The following is a 20,903-nucleotide window of genomic DNA, read 5'->3' on the forward strand; positions in this document are numbered from 1 at the left end:
CAAATGAATGCATGATCTGATTCTAATCTTTCACCTGCTCCCTCATTTTTTATAAGAATCAGCCTGGCTGATTTATTGAGAATAGATTGAATGAAGATAATAAATTGTAGGAAATCAGTGAACATGCTATTGCAATAATCAAAGTGAGATGAGAAGTGATCATAGCTTGGAGTAGAAATAATAGGAAACAGTTGGATTATGAATATACTTTGATGGTAGAGCCAAAAGGACATGATTAAATATGGGGTTTGAAAAAAATAAAAGGAAGAGTCAAAATGCTTCCAAAGGGTGGGCCATGGTGGCTCAGTAGGCAGAGTTCTTGCCTGCCATGCCAGAGACCCAGGTTCGATTCCTGGTGCCTGTCCATGAAAAAAACACACAAAAAAATCAAAGCAAAACAAAAAATGCTTCCAAAAAGTTGGCCTGAGTAGAATGGAGTTGCCATTTTCTGACATGGGGAGATTTAAGGAAAATGAAGTTTTTGTTGGCGGTGGGTCCAAATGAAGACTCATCTTTTGGACATTTAAAGTTTGAAATGACTATTGAATAATGAAGTATTGAACATCCATTTGGATATTGAGTCTAAAATTAAAATGATAGATTGGGAATGAAGATGTAAAATTGGGAGTTGTCAGCATATAGAATGGTATTTAAAGAGGCAAGACTGGTAGAAATGCCTAAAGCCCGAGTAAGGTTATAGAAGAGAAGAGGTCAGAGGATGGATCCTTGGGGCACGTGAGCATTTAAAAATAAATATCTGGATGCACAGGTGGTTCAGTGATAGAATGTTCACCTTCTGTGAGGGAGACGCAGGTTCAATTCCCAGACCATGCACCCCCCCACCAAAAAATGTGAAAAATAACCATCATGATGAAGGACCAGCAAAGGAAATTGAAGAAGAAGTAACCAGTAAGGTAGAAAAGCCAAGAGAGGTGTTGTTCCCCAGGCCAGATGATGAAAGTATTTCAAATAGGAGCTTTAAGGTACAGTATCGGGCTCCTAACCCACAAAGTCTTATTTCAGTTCCCACATACATGCACCACACTGTTCTACAATAAGAGTTTTCCCTACAAGAATCTAAGACAAGGCAGGGGCCATGTCTATCCTGCCCACAGTTGTATCTGATGGCCCAGCCCAGTGTCAAGCATTCAGTACATATGTAATGAATAAATGAACCCTTACTTCATAGATGAGGAAACTGAATCCCAAGGGGGGTTGTAATAAATTCGGGAGAAGTGGGATCAGAACTCAGATGTATTGATTTCACAAACGTTTGTTGAGAATCACTCACCTGTCCATCTACCTCTCTAGAGAGAGAAAGGGAGTCCCAGATTGTATAGTCCAGGAAACAAGCATACAAGCTAAGTCTTATTTCATTGGAAGCTCAGGGGTCAGCTCCAACTTTGCTGACCCCATACATATGATCTCAACTTGTTTTAAAAATCTAACTTAGTTGAGGGAAGGACAACAATGAATTATGTGCCTGCTTCAATATTCTAGTCTAATGCCTTTTCCATTCATTATGGTCACCCTTCTCCTTTTTTTCCCTAAGCACAAATTTAAAAGATAACGAAATAGAATTTATCTTCCTATTTCCTTGCAAGGTTTTCTGCAGCTGAATATGTTCCCCATAAAACTGATTTAAGATACCTCCCAGACTTTAAATTGATTGCAAACTACCTTTAGCTTCTATTGCTTTCTATTTCCTCTAGCAACTTTCTTAACTTGGACAGTTAAATAGGCAAATATTCCTCTAGGTATCTCTGTGTTGAAAGCTAGCTCCTCCAGACTTTCCTCAGGATACAAGATCAAAACCTTTTCTATTTTTATTTTGGAGAGGTTTTCCAACATTTTAAAATTAACCCATACTCATTAAAAGCAACTTGAAAAACACACACAGAGAAGCACACACATATTGAAAAGATCAAGACAAAAAGAGAAAAGTCAATTTTGCAACCCAGCAATAAGATCTTTCAAAAGTTTGGATGTATTTTCTTGCCATCTCTTTTGCTATGTGAGTGTGGGTATGTGTTTGATGTACACATCTATTTCTTGCATCTGCTTTTATATTTTAAAAATCATGGACAGTTTAATTTTACCATACAACATTCTTAAATACTACTTCAGTAGCTATAGATTCTCCTATAATGAAAATGTTTCTATTCTCTCCTTCATATAGGCTTTTAAGTTGTTTCCAATTATCCTGTCATAAATAGTAATGCAATGAACATTTTTGTTCATGATAAATATTCTGTGCTTAGAGTGATTACTTTAGATAAAAAAGTTTAATCTTTGAGTCAATATTACAAATATTTTTAAGGCTGCTGAGACTATTGTCCATGTATTTTACAAGAATACTGTAGTATTTTTCAACTTCTTCATATAATGTATGCAAATACCTATTTCTCTCTCTCTATTAGCAGTCTATTACGTAGATGTTCCTTTTTATTTAAGCTATGCTAATAGATAAAAAAGAAAGCCACCAAATATTATTCATTAGCTTGTATTTGATTTTACTAAACTTGGATATTTTCCACATGCCAGTTTATTTACTCTACTGATCATTTTATTTTGTTCTTTCCTCATTTATCTATTAGAGTATCAATGTTCTTCCTATCAATTTACTTAACTTTAACAATAAACATATTGTATTTGTCAAATATACTTTTCCAGAATGTTGTTTGCATTTTAATGTTGTTTTTGACATGAGTTTTTAAGAAATTTTAGATGGTTAGTTCCCTTTGAAAGAATAATCAATGTTTATGGTGGAAATTTTATAAAGTAAAAATAAGCAAAAAGAAGAAAATAAAATTCCCCTATGCTCTTATTCAATGATAACCATTCCTAACATTTGGGGTATTTCCTTTAATCTTTTTGTTATATACTGAACTACAAAAGTAGGCTTATGTTGTACATACTACTGTCCTATGCTTTTCTCACTTAAAATCTTATGAGTATATGTATTTTAGCTTTCTGGCTGCTAAATCAAATACCATGCAATGGGTTAGCTTAGACGATAGGAATTTATTGGCTCATAGTTTTGAGGTTAGGAGAAGTTCAAAATCAAGGTATCATCAGAGTGATGCTGCCTCTCGGAAGAATGTGGCATTCTTGGTCCTTGACTTTTCTGCCACTTGGCGATGCACATGGTATCCTCTCTTGGAGTCTCTTTTCTGACTCAAGTTCCATTGACTTCTAGCTTCTGGGTGCTCCCCTGTGTCTTTCTCCCCTGAGACCCTCTCTGTAAAGCCTCCAGTAATAGAATTAAAGCCCATCCTGATTCATTTGGGCCACTCCTTAACTGAAGTAACCTCACCAAAAGGTTCTATTGACAAGAATGGATTAAGGACATGTTTTTCTGAAGTACATAGTTCCAAGCCAGCACAATATGTTAATAGATTAAATGGTCTTCTTCATTATCATTTTCACAGCTTTATAATATTTCAGAGCATAGAGAAAAAAATTTTTTAACCAGACCACTGTTGTTGGACAACTTTATTTCCAGTATTTCACTGTTAAAAAAGATGTAGAAATATGTTTATGGCTAAATCTTTGTATTTATACCTAATTTTTTACTTAGGATGAATTTCCAGAAGTGGGCCATAGAGTCAACCAAATTTTAAGACTTTTGTTATATATTGCAAAATTGCCCTTCAAACTTGTGTTTTAAGTTTATGGCCTGGGGTTTACGTTGAGTTAAAGTTATAAAATTTTACATAGTACCTGAAGTTATTTAAGAGGATCAATTTACCTAACTCTGTAAGTGTTGGGAAAGAAAGATACGTAAATATACAATGTACCAGGAACAGACTTCCAGAGTAGATAGCCAATAATGTTCATATCTAAAATTTTATTTTATTAAGTATGTATGGCTGCAATTCTAAATATGCTAGGGAAAAAAGTTGTGTTTTTTTTTTAAGAAACCAACTCCCTACTTGCTATATCAACTTGTCTTTACTCCGCATAGCCACATTTTCCAGATCAACTGAAGATACGGAAGTAGAGACTCAGAGACTAACTACACATCTACCAAAGCTCACATGTACAAGAAGCCCTTGCCTTTATCTGTTCTTTCATTTAATCCTCAGAACAGCCTCAGTTGCAATAGAGACTGATCTTCAGAGCGTTAAAGGGCTTGTTCTAGGTCACACAGAAGTTAAGTTGCAGAATTGAGATTTATCTCACTCTAAAGGAGCACATTTTTCACTACTCTATACTGCTTCCTCATGGACATCAGAATGAATTTTGCTTCCACCCTCTTTTACCCTATCAACTTTCACTTGCATTTACATTTATATTAAAAAATGACCTTTGAGAATTGAACACGAGTTCTGGCTGCAGCCTTTGGTCTCTCTGAGTTTCTGTTTATTTTAATTAGGCTGTTTTTAAATTATACACAGCACCCCAACACAGAAGAGTTTAAAGGTAATGTGTATTAATCACGTGCATAGTACAAAATAATATAAATTAGCCCTGGCAGTAGTTTTTATATAGCCCAAGATATGCCTTATTATACCTTTTATTAAAAATAATTATTTTTATTTTTAAAAAACATATGTTTGAAAATATGATAGGGAAAGATATTCAATTCTTATCACCATAGATAATTTAAAATATGTTAGAGTGTTTTGCAGTCTAGTAATATTCAAATTACTAACATTTAGTTAAAAAAAAAAGTTGATTTGTGATCAGAAGTCCTTTGAGTCCCATCCTCACAAATGTGTTACTTTGGGCACATCCGTTCTTTTCTGTGAACTTCCATTTTACATATCTGTATGATATTTTCTTCAAATGTTTAGGAAAGTTGAATGCAATATTAAGCATGATGGCCAAGATTTCAAAGTAATGTTAAAATATGGCAATGGCTTGTAACACAAAAGTGGAGAAACTGAACGAATCTGGAATCTCAGTGTGATGGTTAAGAATGAGTACCAAATGATGCTTATAATTCTTGGTTTTTTCCCCATCCTTTCATTTTCTCAATTTTTTCAGTACACTCTCCATGTTCTATGATGTCTGAGTGCTATCACCTGAGTTGGTCTCTCCATCTTGGCTATACTATTTCCCTATACATATAACAAATTTATTTTTCGCCTATAAGATCTAGCTTTGGTGTCACTCCCTTGAGAAGCTATCTTTGTCTCTCTGCGCCAGGTTTACTACTCAGTGTTAAATGATCCTTCCACTGCGCTTCCATAGCATATCATACATAATCCCAAAGGGTGGTTGCCTAGTTCCCTATAATTCATATTCATGATGTGTTGCTTTTATTCACACACAGTTCCACAGAACACATGTTTTTGCATCAAATGAATGAGTTTACAATTTCTAGACAGCTTTTTAAGCTAGTTTATCAATTTTGCTTTACTCCAAAATAAAGGGGGATGAGGAGTGCTAAAAAATTCCAGCACAGCAAAGAATCTCTGACTTCCTTCTGGGAGTTTCATTCTGGGATATGGTGGTTGGGAAATCAGATATTCTGCATCTCCAGACCTCTGGAGAGTTCCACTTTTACAATCACCTTCAATCTTCATCAAGTCATTGTCTTCCATTACTGAGACCAAAACTCGCCAGGATCTTATGCTTCATTGCTATCCTCCAAAATAAGCCTACTTTACTATCTCTGTATGGGTTCAGGAACAAGGGATGCCCAAAAGAAAGTTTTCAAGCAGTTTTGCTGAGATATATTCACATACTATACAAACCATCTGAAGTTTACACTCACCGGCGGGCAGCATCATCACATATTTATGCATACAACTCAATGATTAATTTTTAGGACATTTTCATTACTCTAGATGAGAAATAAAAGTTAAAAAAATAAAACCCAAATCCTCTCATTTCCCTTATTTCCCCCTATTACTGGCCGATAATATTGGTGTAGTACATTTGTTACCATTGATGAAAGAGTCTTAAAATATTACTATTAACTACAGTCCATAGTTTACAGTAGGTACATTTTTCCCATAAACCCCTCTGTTACTAACTGCTTCTAATAGTGTCATACATTTGTTCTAGTTCATGAAAAAACTTTTTTTATATTTGCAGTTAATCACAGGCATTGTTCACCACAAGGCAAGATTCGCTGTGTTATACATTCCCACGTTTTAAGCTCCAGCTTTCCTTCTCGTGACATACATGACTCTAAACTTCCCCCTCCCACCACATTCACATGCCATTCAGAACTGTTAATTATTCTCACAATAACGTGCCCCCATTGCTGTGGTCCATTCCCAAATGTTTAAGTTCAACTTTAGTTACACATTCTGCACATATTAAACACCAGCTCCTCATTCTGTAAACTATATATTTTATGTCTGTGAGTTTACATATTATAATTAGTTCATATAAATGAGATCGTACATTATTTGTCCTTTTGTGTTTGACTTATTTCACTGAACATAATGTCCTCAAGTTTCATTCATGTTGTCATGTGCTTCAGGACTCCATTCCTTCTTACTGATGAGTAATATTCTGTAGTGTGTGTATTACACAGTTTGTATATACCACATTTTGTTTATCCGTTATCTGTTGATGGACTCTTGAGTTGTTTCCATCTTTTGCCAATTGTGAATAATGCTGCTATGAACATGGGTACGCAGATGTCTGTTTGCATCCCTGCCTTCAGATCTCCTGGGTATGTCCCACAAAGTGGGATTGCCAGGTCTTAAGGCAACTCTATATTTAACTTCCTGAGTAGTCACCAAACCATCCTCCACAGTGACTGTACCATTTTTACATTCCCACCAGCAGTGAATAAGTGTTCAAATGTCTCCACATCCTTTCCAACACTGTAGTTTCCTAATTGTTAATAGTGGCCATTCTAGTAGGCATGAGATGATATCTCAATAATGGTTTTGAGTTGTATTTTCCTAGTAATTAATGGTTTCATGTGCTTTTTAGCCATCTGTATTTCCTCTCCAGAAAAATTTGTATTCACATCTTTTGCCTATTCCAAAAGAATGGGCTACAAGGCTTCAGAAGTCAAACTCCCAGCTTCTGGGGGAATGAGTACTTCAGCCTTAATGGGATCTGGGGGACATACCACAGAGCCCATCACACATGGTATTTCTAAAGAGATATATTGGCCATGAGTAACCTGGGTTTGGGTCCCAATCAGAGGCTAGATGATCAAGCACAGCTTGGAGGAAAGACCTTTGACTAGGAATTAGGAGATCTAGTTTTTCTGCTCTCTGAAGCTTTGCCATGTTTTATTTGTTCTCGGAGCTTGTGTTTCTTGGGGTTCATATGTGAAAATCCTTAGCATAGGTCTTGGTATACAGAAGGCCCCAATGAATACATACTCTGCCCCTTCCTCCCCTCATTTATAAGATAACTGTTGGACTACATGTGATCTAATACCTCTCCAAGTTCTTAAATATATACTGGAATAATACAATGGATTCTCAGATTTCATTTTATTTTCATTATGCATTTTTTATTCACTAAATTCTTAATAATCCAGCTTTGATTTTCATTTGATTCCCATAATCATGAAATTCCATGGTTGGAACAAACCAGAGGAATAATCCAATCCTTTTATTTTACTCATGAGAAAATGAAACCATGGGTAGGGGTGAAGAAGAAACTTGATTTGTTCTTGCTCTGTCATATAGCAAGTTAATGACAGAGTTGAGAAAACCATCCATATTTTCTGACCCATCCCAAGGCGCTCTCCCTACCTACCTCCAGCTGCCACTGGAAAGTTCCAGCCTATAAGGCCACATAATTTGGTTTTCTTGTGTTAACATTATTCCAGCACATAATGTCTGTGTTTAAGGCAATGGCCTGAGAAATACTTTTATTTCCAGTGCTGCACTTATTTTGCAGGGTTTATTAATTTTATTTATGTATTTGATCTCTCAAATGAAATAATAAACTAATTAGTAGTACAATTTACTGGTGTGCTCTGCCAAGGGTGTTTTACAGCCTCTGTGCCAGCTTGTCTAACTGTAGTGTCAGCAGCTCTGTTTTCTGCCCAGCTGCCCTTAATTTCAGCCATTAGACACACATAACAGACAGTCATGTGCTGGGTACTTGTTCCTCTGGGAGCTTCCGGTGATATGAAGCCACAGGGCTAAAGAACTTTCACCCAGAAGCCTCCCCAGAATTCACTTGAGTCAGGCTGTTTCGTATGGCATAAAGGGGAGGGGGGTGGGGTCCCAGACAAGAGGACTGGACTGTATATGGTCTCAGATGCCTAGAATGAGATTTTCCAGAGAACGGAAGCAGAAAGAGAGACAAATATAAAGACACTGGAACATTTCTAGATGTAGGTGTATGGGTAGGAGAGATACTAGAAGATTCACAGTAATTGGAACAAATAGGGCAATAGTGCCAAAATTTTCATTTTATTTTTAATCAACTTTCGAGTGAAGTGCCTTGACATCCTTCCAAGAGGCCCCTATCCATGCTCTCATAATTGCCAGTTCTTATTTCTATCTTAGAATTGATCATACTCTATTGTCATTGTTTACTTGTCTATCCTCATTTAACTCTGGTAACCATTATATCACCAGGATCTAGAACTGTCTGGAATTTAATAAGGCTTCAATAAAATTTTGTTGAAGCAAAGAATGGATGGATGGATGGATGACTAGAAAAATGAATGGCTGAATCAGTCTGTCAAAGCCACTGAGGGTCCAAGACCTCTATACTATGTTATACTCAAATGCTGTCTGTGATGGAATAAGTAGAACACAACCAGATATAGTCTTTTCCAATTGTATATATTTATTGCAGAATTATTAACATAGCAAAGGAGTATCCAATCTAAAATGATTTAATTTCTCTTGATTAAACATTCCTCCCTATTACACCACACACACACAAGCATATTCATTTGGAGTAGGGTAAAAGTCACCATACCTTAGTCTCTGGGTGGTGACTCTGCTGGCCTAGTAGTTTCCTTGTAGGTATGGATACTGAGGCTTCTAGCTGCTCCTAAACTGACAGTAGGGATTGGATCCACTATAAGGGTTCTTGTCAGAAGGTTCTAAACTTCCAGCTAGAGACTGGCTGGAGCTTTAGGAGAAAGGAGAGGCAGTGGACCCAGAAGGCAGAGCTATCAAAGCTCAGGATTTTACATTGTGTGGTGGGGAACTCTCCGTGAGTGGTTCCTCTAGGAGTTTTATACTAACATCCTCACTAAACGATTGGCTGTAGGCAAATTAGCAAATGCTAATATGTTGACCATAGATAGCCTTAGTGCACATGCCTATTCTGTTACTCCACATCAACGAGCTGTAGATTTAGGGGAGTATGCAAATGAGGCAACCCTAATATGTTGGTGCTCTTAATACATGATAGCTCTCATTGGGACAGCCCTAGTGTGTTGGTGATGATAAAGTGCTGTCACTAGAACTAGGACTTATTGCCCTAATTTATACCCTGACTTAGTAAATTCCTCCTTCAGAAACAGGGCCTAGAGATGCTGGGGTTCTTAGATCCAGACAGATAGATATCAAGTCATGGGCATGATTTGGAGCTCTTGCACAAACTCTTAGATATATTTCCATAACAAGCCAAATTATAAGACCTGTCATTTATTCTGTGCAACCACACCATCGGTCACTGTTCTTGGGTCTTTAATATAATGTCTAAATAATAGTCATAACAGATTGCAAATTGGTTATTAATGTGGCATTTTTAAGATGAGGAAACTGAAGCTCAGAAAAGTGAAACAACCTTTCTAGAGTCATACATATATTAATAAGAAATTATCTTGTACTGCATTCTTAGATAGAATAGCAGTGATACTCTTCAAATTGGAAACCATGGTAAAACAAAGAAAGGAACAAGCGCAACCTTCCTTTTTTTTTACTCTATGAATTAGGAAAAGATAATGAAGATATTGTCTATTAAATTTCAACAGTATAACACCTACAGACACCAATGAAAAATCTTGGTGTTTTGGGGAGATGAGTTTCAGAACACTGGGCCTATTCCAAGGTCTCTAGCCACAGAAACTTTTCCAGCCTTCTAGATTGTTCAGCTGACAAACTGCAGTCTCCTTCTGGGCCAAGACATGCATCATATATAAGGCCACAGCAAAGGACCAAGCAGAAGGTACTTGTGTCCAGAGCGTTCCTCCTAGGTGACTAAAATAGATTTTCCTATATAGTCACAGCCTAGAAAGGACAGGTTGAATTTTTATTCACCATCCCTCAGGGGTGAAGTTCTTCACACACACACAAAAAATTGTAAACTGGGGGTGTGAGGGTAGTGGTGGAATTCTTACCTGCTATGCAGGAGACCCAGTTGATTCCAGGCCCATGTACTTACCAAAACAAACAAACAAGAATTCAACAAATGGTGCTGTAACAATGGGATACTCGCATGGAAAAAAGAATGAAATGTGACCCTGCCATACAGCATACAAAAAAAAAAAAATTGTAAACAGTGCTAATTCCAAGCATAGAGCATTTTTTAGTTTCTTTGCAAACTCTAAATCCCTGGTATATTTAAAAGAGGTTACTTTTTGGTCCCATTGGATTTTTCAGATTATGCATTACATCAGGCTCTAACATCTGCAAGATCCCCTTTCCTTGCTTCATGTTTCTTCTTGGCACAATTCACCATCCAGCTTACTCTAAAATTTAATTATTTATTTGTTTATTGTTTATCTCCCTCCCCTGGAATGTAAGCACAATGAGGGCAGGAATATTTATCTGTTTAGTTTATTACTAAATCTCAGTATCTGGCAAAGGTAGGCTCTTGACAACTATTTATGAATGAATAATGAATGGATAGATGGATGAATGGACAGATAGACAGACGGATAGGTGTATAGATGAACAGAAATGACCTAAGAGCTGTTAAGGATAACATAATGTTAATCAAAGCAGTATGGGTATATTTTCACAGGAATAGACAGACCAATAAAATATAGAGCTCAAAACTAGACTATACAGACTAGAAACATTGTACAAGGTAGTTACCTCAATACAAATCAAAGGGCAAATGATGGACTAAGAAGCAAATAAACAGCTCAGTGGAAAAATGGGCATATAAAAAAACAATTGGGATCAAGATGATAAAAGGAGAAGCTTCAGGGTTTTGTCCCCCACAGAAGCTTTGAATGACCAACAGTAACTGTCAGAAATGTCTTTCTCAAAGCGTCAGAAAACAGAAGAAGGGTCACAGCAACAGAGAAAGTATCAAATCAAGGAAAAGGCAACTTAAAATTGGTAGGACCTCGTGGTACCCTGGTCGGCCATTCCCCCATCAGCTCTATGCAGAGCCAGCCTGTACTCCCTGTGCAGGTCCCTTGTCCTGGTTCCAGAGGGAGCAGAGTGACTTCTTGCACCTACTGAGACTATGTATAACTGGTCCGGTCTCTCTGGTGGCAGCCTGAGGCACTGAACCAGCACACCTGATGGAAGCTCACTGTCCCAGAACTTGCCCTGCATGTAGAAGCAAGTTAATAGAGCTCTTCTACAGAACTCTGTGGGAGAGCAGTCAAGTCATGGCTATATGACGTAAGGGATTGTTATCTGTAGGACCTAAACATAGTGCTGTGCCTAGGACCATGAGTATCCTAGGAAAAAGGGGACATTTATATCCATGTATAATAGCTAGGATTCTCTAGAGAAACAGAATCAGCAGGAGATATCTGTAAACATAAAATTTATAAAAGTGTCTCACATAACCATGGGGATATAGAGTCCAAGGTCTATAGGGCAGGCCACAAGCTGACAGCTCCGATGAAGTTTCTCAATGAACTCTCAGGAGACGCTGGCTGGGCAACCCTGGGGATGTAAGAACCCAAGATCTGTAGGATAAACCATGACCTGGCAGCTCCAATGAAGGTCCTCTATGAACTCTCAGGAGAGCCTGACTGGGTGAAGCAAGAAGAGTGATTGTCTCTTCTGAATCTTCCTTAAAAGCTTCTGGTGATTAGATTAAGCATCATTTATTGCAGAAGACACTCCTCTTAGCTGATTGCAAATGTAGTCAGCTGTGGATGCAGCCAACATGGTCATGATTTAAGTCCATGAAATGTCCTCTTAGCAACAGACAGGCCAGAGCTTGTCCAACTAAACAACCAGGTACCACTTCCTGTCCAAGTTGACACATGAACCTGATCATGACACTATGTAAATAGGGAAATCCTAGAACAATATGCACATGTCCAAGACAAGAAACATGCACAGAAACAATCAAGAAGGCTTCTACACTTTGAACTTAAGCTATTCTGTTAACTATCGTATGGATAAGTTCTGAAGAAGATCATTTTCACAGATCAATCTGCAAAGACTGAGAAAAATGTTTTCTGTTTGTCCTTTTTTTCCTCTTAGCTCCTAGAATTCAAGGAAAGCTCTGGCATAACACTAGGTGGATACCAGTTTAAGGATAGACTCCTCAGAGTCCAAATTCTGACAATAATAGATTCAAATATCAAAATGTCCAGGATTCAACAAAAGGTTACAAAACATATAAAGAAAGAAGTGATGGTCCAAGCATAGGAGAAGATTAATGCCTTAGAAACCATCAATGAGGAGAGGCAGACCTAGGGCATACCAAAAACTTAAAAAAATTATCCTAAATATGCTCAAAGAGCTGAGAGAAAACATGGACAAAGAACTAAAGAAAATCAGGTTAAACAGTAGATGAATACAAAGAGAAAAACAATAGAGAGATGGAAATCATGGAAAGGATCCAAGCAGAACTGAAGACCAAAGCACCAGAAATTTAAAATTCCCTATAGGAGTTCAATAGCAGATTGGAACTCGCATAAAAAAAGAATCAGTGTACTTGAAGATAAGACCAATGGAATCATCCAGTCTGCTGAGCAGAAAGAAGAAAGAATGAAGAAAAATGAACAGAACTCGAGGAACCCATGGGACACTATGAAGCATACTAATACAAGCATTGTGGGAATCCCAGGAGAAAAGGAAAGAGTGAAGGGGAAAAAGAGAATTTTCAAAGAAATAGTGATGGAAAACTTCCTAAATTTAACAAATGACACAAATATATACATCCAAATCACTCAACAAATTCCAAACAGGATAAATGCAGATCCACAATGTGACATATTATAATCAAACTGTCAAATGCCAAAGGTAGAGAATCTGAAAGCTGAAAGAGAGAAGGAAATTATCACATACAAGGAGGCTTCAATAAGATTAAGAGCCAATTTCTCATCAGAAACAATAGAGGCAGAAGACAGTGGGATGACATATTTAAAGTACTGAAAGCAAAAAATTGCCAACCAAGAATTTTATATCTGACAAAACCATTTTTCAAAAATGAGGAAGAGACTAAGGCATTCCCAGATAAGTCAAAACTAAGAGAGTTTGTCATCTCTAAACCAGTCCTACAAGAAATGCTAAAGACTTCTTTGATTGAAAGAAAAGGACTATAGAAAATTACATTGAAGCTGCATGAAACAATAAAGACCTCCCGTAAGAGAACATGGGCAAATAAAATTGTCAGTACAGTTTGTTTGGTTTGGAACCCCACTTTTCACTTCCTACATGATCAAATAAGGCAAATGCATAAGAGGTAATGATAAATCAGTGGTTTTAGTCTCACGATGTGTAAACATAATTTGGAATAAGAATTATGTAAAGGTGGGGGAGATGGACAGATAAAAGAGCATAGTTCATGCATGCTATTGAAGTTAAGTTGGTATCAAACCAAACAAGATTGCTTGTTATGGAATCAGCATGTAAGACTTAAGCCTCATGTTAACTACAAAGAAAATATTAGAAAATGTCCAAGCTCATAGAAACAGAAAGTAGAGGACAGTTTGCAAGGGGTGGGGGCAATGAGAATTGGGGAGTCAATGCAAAGTGGGTATAGGATTTCTGTTTGGACTGTTGTGAAGGTTTTAGTAATGGAAATAGGTAAAGGTTTCACAACACTGGATGTGTCTAATCACGCTGAATAGTGTGACTGGAAGTGATTGAGATGGGAATGTTTGTATTACATCTGTTTTCCCATAATTTTTAAAAAACAGCAACTTAAGAGGTAATGATAATTAAATGCAATATGTGACACTGCGTAGGATCAAATAAGAGAAGAGGAAAAGACCAAAAGGACATTATTGGGGCTTATTAAAAAATTGGTCTATAGACTGCAGGCCTTATATTAACGTTAAATTTCTTGAACTTGATAACTGCAGTTAAGATGGTAGTAAATGTTCAAGGAACATGATACATACAACCTACACTCAAGTGTTCAGAAAATCTATTGATAGGTAGGTAGGTGGGTAGGTAGATAGATAGATGGATAGATGGATAGATAGGTAGATTGACAGGATGATACCACAAATACAGTGAAATGTTAATTTTAGTGGATCTGGATATCTCAGGGTGGGGGGATAAGGGTATGTTGGCATTCTCTGTATGGGGTTTGTATTATTTTTGCAACTGTCCTCTGCCAGTTTGATGACTTAGATGTTTCAAATACTCTATGGCCCAGGAAGTCTACAGAAAAATATTACATATATGTACCCGAGGAGTATACATATGATCATTGCATCATTGTTTATATTGTAAATATTTGAAAATAGCCTAAATGTCCATCGTGATTGATCATTAAATCAGAATATAATCATATGATAAAATACTATCTATATGTTAAAATGAAAGAATTCTACCAAAGTGACAAAATCTTGAAAGCAGAATGTTGGACAAATTAAGGAGGATTTAGATGGATATGTACAGTGGGATACCATTTAACAAAGTTTTAAAACATGCAAAACAGTGCTATGTATTATTTAATGATGCAAACATGTATTAGAAATGTTTGAAATACATGCATGAAAATCTAGGAAAGTAGTTGTTTTGCAGAATTAGGAAATAATTCATGGAGAGACTTCACTTGTATCTATAATGTTTTATTTCTTAAAAAAAATAATGCTCAACAAATATGGCAGAACAATAATTTCTGACCAGGCCTGGTGGCAGTACATGGGCATTTGTTATAATTATGTCTGTACTCAACTTTATGCTTGAAATATTTAATAAGAAAAGAAATAGGAGGGCACTTAAGTGTGACTATGAGGGAATAAATTCAGACCATAGCATATCAAATGATACGTTATGACATAGGAGGATCGTAAACTTAAATTTATTGTAAATCAAAATGTGGGTGCAATCCCTGATGCGGTGCCGTTTTCATAATAGTTCATGAGTTTAGGTTTTGGAGCCAGGCACACTGAGCATGATTCTTGACTCATATACTTATTAACTGTTTAAAATTGGGCATCAGTTTCTCATCTTTAAGATGAAAAAATAGGATCTTCTCATAACAAATATCGTGGGGATGAAATTAGATAATATTAGTATAGTGCTTAGCATGCTTCACGGCATATAATAAAAAGGAAGGCTGGTGTATGTAAGAGCTCAAGATCTTGATGTAAACACATATGAGCTTGAGGCCCATTTTGAATTCCACATTTCCTCTCATTTTATTTTTACATTAACCCTGTTCAGTTGGTGTCATAGTTACCCAATTTTCTATTTAAGAAAACAGGCTTAAAGAAGTCAAACAATTTGACCAAGATCACCAAGTTCTTAAGTGATAGAGATGAGATTTAGAACAGGTCTACCTCCAGATAAAAAGATCTTTCATTGATACCCTGTTTATAGTTCACTAGTTTTATAAATTAACATAGATTTAATTTTTAAAAACACTACAATAATCCATCCTGTACCTTTTCTTCCTTTAAGCAGGAAGTCAGCCAAGTATTGCTGATTAAAACTAATAACAAGCATTACCTAGTTTATATTCATATAACTCTGAACATACAAAATAACTGAGTTGCTGAATTGGGATATCACTACTAGAAAAATATTCCTGCCTTAAAAAGATTATCGGTCTTGGAATACATTGGAAAATCACTAGGCTGTGATATTCTATTATGTTGGTATATTTTTTTAACCATATGCTCTTTTTTTTTTTCTGTTTCACTGACTTCGTCTCTGAAAAATTGCTACCTCTTTACTCTCCATCTTCTTTTATCTTTGTGAATCCAAATGGAATTTGATTTTATTGTCTTTGTTTCAAATTAATAATTCTTTAATGTATTTTTAGCCAAGTCATTTCCACTTAGTCTTTCATTCATTCATTCAATCATCCATCTATTCATTCATTTATTCTTTTATAAAGCAAACATTTATTGTGTGACATGGGAAGATTCATGGGAAGCAAAGGTTAATAAGGCATGTTAGCTTTGTAAGGGGAGCTCACAGCTAAAGGGAGGCAGAGATGAAAATAGACAATTTCAGTGCAGAATGTTACCTTCAGTATGGAGATATTGATAAGAAAACATAGAACATGGAGTCCCTGACAAAATAAGCAGGTGCAAGAGAGAGGCATAGAAATGTTATATTGAAATTGTAACTTCTGCTTTTACGTTGTTGTTTTTTTTGTCTAGAAAAATAATGCATGACCTGTGTAGAAAATTTGAAAAGCATATAGAACCAATAAAAAATTGCCTATAATCATACTACAGAGAGAAAACTACTAACATTTTGCCATATTTTTTCTTTTTTTAAAATTATAGAACTTGTAAGTTTACAGAAAAAGCAGGCAGAAAGTAGAGTCCTCCTCCCTCTCACATATGTAGTTTTCCTTGTTAACATTTTGCATTTGAGTGCTTTTTTATCACAGTTGATGATACAACATTCTTATATTATTAACTATATTCCATAGTTTACATTAGAGTCCATGGTTTTGTACAGTTCTGTGGGTTTTTTTAAATTTTTATTCTGGTAACACGTATATATAAACTAAAATTTCCTATTTTAACCACTTTCAAATATACAGCTCAGTGGTGCTAGTTATAGTCACAATGTTGTGCTCCCATCACCACCACCCATTACTAAAACTCTTCCATCACCCCAAACAAACTCTGTACCAATTAAGTACTAACTCCCCATTTCCAACTCCCATCCTGGCTCCTGGTAAATTGTATTCTAGTTTCTGACTCTAGGAATTTGCATATTCTAACTAGTTCATATCCATGAGATTATAAAATATCTGTCCTTTTGTGCTGGGCTTATTTCTTTCAATGTGATGTCATCAAGTTTTATCCATATTGTAGAATGAATCAGAACTTCATTCCTTTTAAAGCTGAATAATTTTCATTATGTGTTCATCCATTCATCAATTGATGGCCACTTGTGTTGCTTTCATATTTCGACAATTGAAGTAATGCCACTATAAACATAGGTGTGAAAAAATCTGTTCAACCCAAGTTGAATTCTTGATATTCTCACAAGCAGTGGGGACAACCAAAGCAATAGGCTGAGCCCCCAATCTTGGGGTTTGTTTATATGAAACTTAACCCCCCAAGGGAAAGGTCAAGCCTACTTAAAATTAGGCTGAAGAGTTATCCCCAAGAGAACTCTTTCATTGCTCAGATGTGGCCTCTCTCTCCAGTCAACACAACAAGCAAACTCACTGCCCTCCCCCTGTCTATGTGGGACATGACTCCCAGGAGTATGGACCTTCCTGGCATTGTGGGACAGAAATCCTAGAATGAGCTGAGACTCAGTATCAAGGGATTGAGAAAACCTTTCTTGACCAAAAGGGGGAAGAGTGAAGTGAGACAAAATAAAGTGTCAATGGCTGAGAGATTCCAAACAGAGTCAAGAGGTTATCCTGGAGGTTATTCTTATGCATTAAGTAGATATCACCTTGTTATCCAAGATGTAATGGAGAGGCTGGAGGGAACTGCCTGAAAATGTAGAGCTGTGTTCCAGTAGCCATGTTTCTTGAAGATGATTGAATAATGATATAGCTCTCACAATGTGACTGTGTGATTGTGAACACCTTGTGTCTGGTGCTCCTTTTATCTACCTTATTAGCAGGCGAGTAAAACAAAAGGAATAAAATTAAATAATAGGGGGAACAAATGTTAAAATAAATTTAGATTGAAATGCTAGTGATCAATGAAAGGGAGGGGTCAGGGGTATGGTATGTATGAATTTTTTTCTGTTGTCTTATTATTTCTTTTTCTAAATTGATGCAAATGTTCTAAGAAATTATTATTTTGATGAATATGCAACTATGTGATGATTTTATGAATTACTGATTATATATGTAAAACAGAATGATCATAATAAAACTATAATAAAATTAAATTAAAAATCTGTTCAAGTCCCAATCTATTAAGGGCTGGAGGTCTTGCCTTGACATCAGTAAAGAAGATGGCATTGGAGAAAACGTCAAGAGTCTTAAAAGTGATCATACCCTTTAATCTGTAATCCAATGGAATCTTTCTTAGGGTCATATGGTAATTCTATACTTAACTTTCTGAGGATCCCTCAGACTGTTTTTCACAGCAACAACTGTTTTACATCTCTATCAATAATGAAGAAGTGTTCCTATTTCTCCACATCCTTTCCAACACTTGTTATTTTCTATTTTTAATAGCAGCCTTTCTAGTAGGTGCTAAATGGTATCACATTGTGGTTGTGTTTTGTTTTTTTTAAGGTATCTTTTTTTTTCTTTTTTAACATGGGCAGGCTCTGGGAATCTAACCTGGGTCTTTGCCATGGCAGGTGAGAATTCTGCCACTGAGCCACCGTTTCACCACCCATATTGCAATTTTGATTTGTATTTCCCTTGTGGCTAATAATGCTGAACATGTTTTCATATGCTTAACGGCCATTTGGGTATTTTCTTTGGGGAAGTTCTTTTTCAAGGTACACAACATATGAGAGAAGATGGAGGAGGGTCCAGAAAGGGCAACACAAGCTTCTCCTTTCATTTTTTAAGTTGTGTTTTGTTGAATCAGCACTTTCCCTGTTACTGCAATCATTTAATTGTTTCCCAGAGTTGAAGAAGATGGCTCTACTTGTTTTTACTAGTTGTTCAAAGAATCTGTGAAAGAACAGAACCCTGGAGCAATTTGTACCACAATCTTGGTTGGCCAGAAGACCTTGGCATATAATAAGGCTAATTTTTGTACGGATGAACTCAAATTTTATGAACAGTTTTTATATATTGCACATATTTTCCCATATCCTATAAAAATTTTTAAGTCACCTTTAACAAATGCATAAATTATCATATGTAGAAATGCTGTCATTCACTTTAGCATTCCCTTATTGGTTGTTTCCCTCTTGCAATGATTCCTTTCTTAGTTGTTTCCCTCTGACATATAGCTCTGTGATAAATATCTTTGTGCATACATGTCGGTCTTCATTCATGATTGTTTCCCTAAGAAAGATTCCAGAAGATGGATTACAGATTAAAGGGTATGATCACTTTTAAGACTCTTGACATTTTCTCCAATGCCATCTTCTTTACTGATGTCAAGGCAAGACCTCCAGCCCTTAAGGGAGTAAGATAAATTACAAATATGGGGGAGTTTTTAAAAATGTTTACATTCTTTTTTACATTCTTCTGAATATGTGTGGATATGTATATGTGTGTGCACGCATGTGTGTCTCAGGAAGAAACACACATACATATTCTGGCTCCCTCCTGAGAGGTATTATATGACCCCCTTGCACCTGGGACTTACACTGGGATGTATTTGTTAATATTTTTTCTGGCAATGGTTTTATTTTACCCATCTCAGCATTCCTGGTTCTTGAATTATGGTAGGAACTTAGTAAATGTTTCTTGAATGAAAGAGGGAAAAGGATGACAAGAACATTAAATCACTGAAGTTCACAATTTTTAATTTAGTATTTTTTTTGTTTTCAGCGTTCAGCAAGACATGGTGGTGAACCGTGCGTCTCAGTCTTCATGAGTGAGAGGCTCTTTTGCACAATAAAAGGTAAATATTTAAGACTGGCTGGGCCTCACTTGTGTGTGGAAAATCTTATTCAATTGTGAAAATTGATCACAAATGTCTCTGGGTTCTTTCAAAGTGGTGGCTTTTTTACTTTATGTTCCTCTTGAAATGCCAAAGAGCATCATTAAGCCTTTGGGAATTGGTGCTTAGGTGGCTTCTCTCTGGTTAACTTTGTCTTTGTGTTCAGAGAAAGGGAATATTGATTCTCTTTCTCCTTTTCTTTAAGACCTAGTAAATGTCATTAGGAGGCTTAGTGTTTCCTGCCCAGATTTTAGCCTCTTCTAAACTGTCCCAGATTGGTTTGATTTTTAAATGCACCGGCTAGCTCTTTTTTCTCAAATGCCCCCCTTTCAGTGTATTTACTAAGACAAGAAGCCGTTCTCAACTATGTAAAATAAAATCAAACCACATGTAAGATGAATGTTTGTCTACAGGAAATAGACTTGGAGATTTATGAGTGTAAGGAGCAGGTACTGTTATTTTGAGTCCTAAACTTTTAAATGATGGCAACACTGAATTATGTACTTCATATGCGGAGCTAGGAAGGCACAATTGAAAATGCCTATTCTTTTGACAAATTAGAAGCATTCATTCCAATATCTATTTCTTGTTTACTGTGGATAATGCTGAATGAATCACAGACTGGTGGATGGATGTTCCTTCCAACACTTTTAATTAGCAGCACTGCCTATTAGGAAGAACCATGTTGCTTTTCTGTCATAGATTGCCCTCCTCCCCCTTAAATAGACTAGAAATCTTATTCTCCACAAGGTAATATTCATCTCTTCCCCAGCCAGACACGCAGAGAAAATTAAACAATGGTCCGTTAAAAAACCCAGATAATGTATTTATCATTTCCAGTTCATGTGAGTTTGCAAGGCAAATATGAGTGGGAGCTATTTGTTATGGGGCCTTGGGGAACAACGAGACTAGAGAGAGAATTGGGAAGCTGGAGGATCTGAGACTTGTAAAGATTCATTAAATATATGAGGAGCTATTGGAGACAGAGGAAATTGACTACTCAGAGGGACTCAAATGTCACTACTCATTTAAGTGACCTGGCAAAGAGGCTGAGAAACCTTTTTTTCTGAGTTTCTGTAGTGAAGAAGGCAAGGAGCTGAAATTCCTCAGCTGTCAATTT

At 36.4% G+C, this 20,903-nt stretch overlaps 1 long non-coding RNA gene across 1 annotated transcript in view; it reads left to right on the forward strand.

Moving 5' to 3' along the window:
* LOC143662946 (uncharacterized) overlaps positions 1-19,767 on the forward strand; it is a 504,552-nt gene extending 484,785 nt beyond the window's left edge. Inside the window, exon 4 of the long non-coding RNA XR_013165678.1 lies at positions 19,672-19,767. This is a non-coding gene — a long non-coding RNA (uncharacterized LOC143662946). The remainder of the gene's footprint in view (positions 1-19,671) is intronic.
* The last annotated feature ends 1,136 nt before the right edge of the window (positions 19,768-20,903 follow it).

The sequence above is a fragment of the Tamandua tetradactyla genome, chromosome 2, assembly GCF_023851605.1.
Source record: "Tamandua tetradactyla isolate mTamTet1 chromosome 2, mTamTet1.pri, whole genome shotgun sequence".
Taxonomy (NCBI): domain Eukaryota; kingdom Metazoa; phylum Chordata; class Mammalia; order Pilosa; family Myrmecophagidae; genus Tamandua; species Tamandua tetradactyla.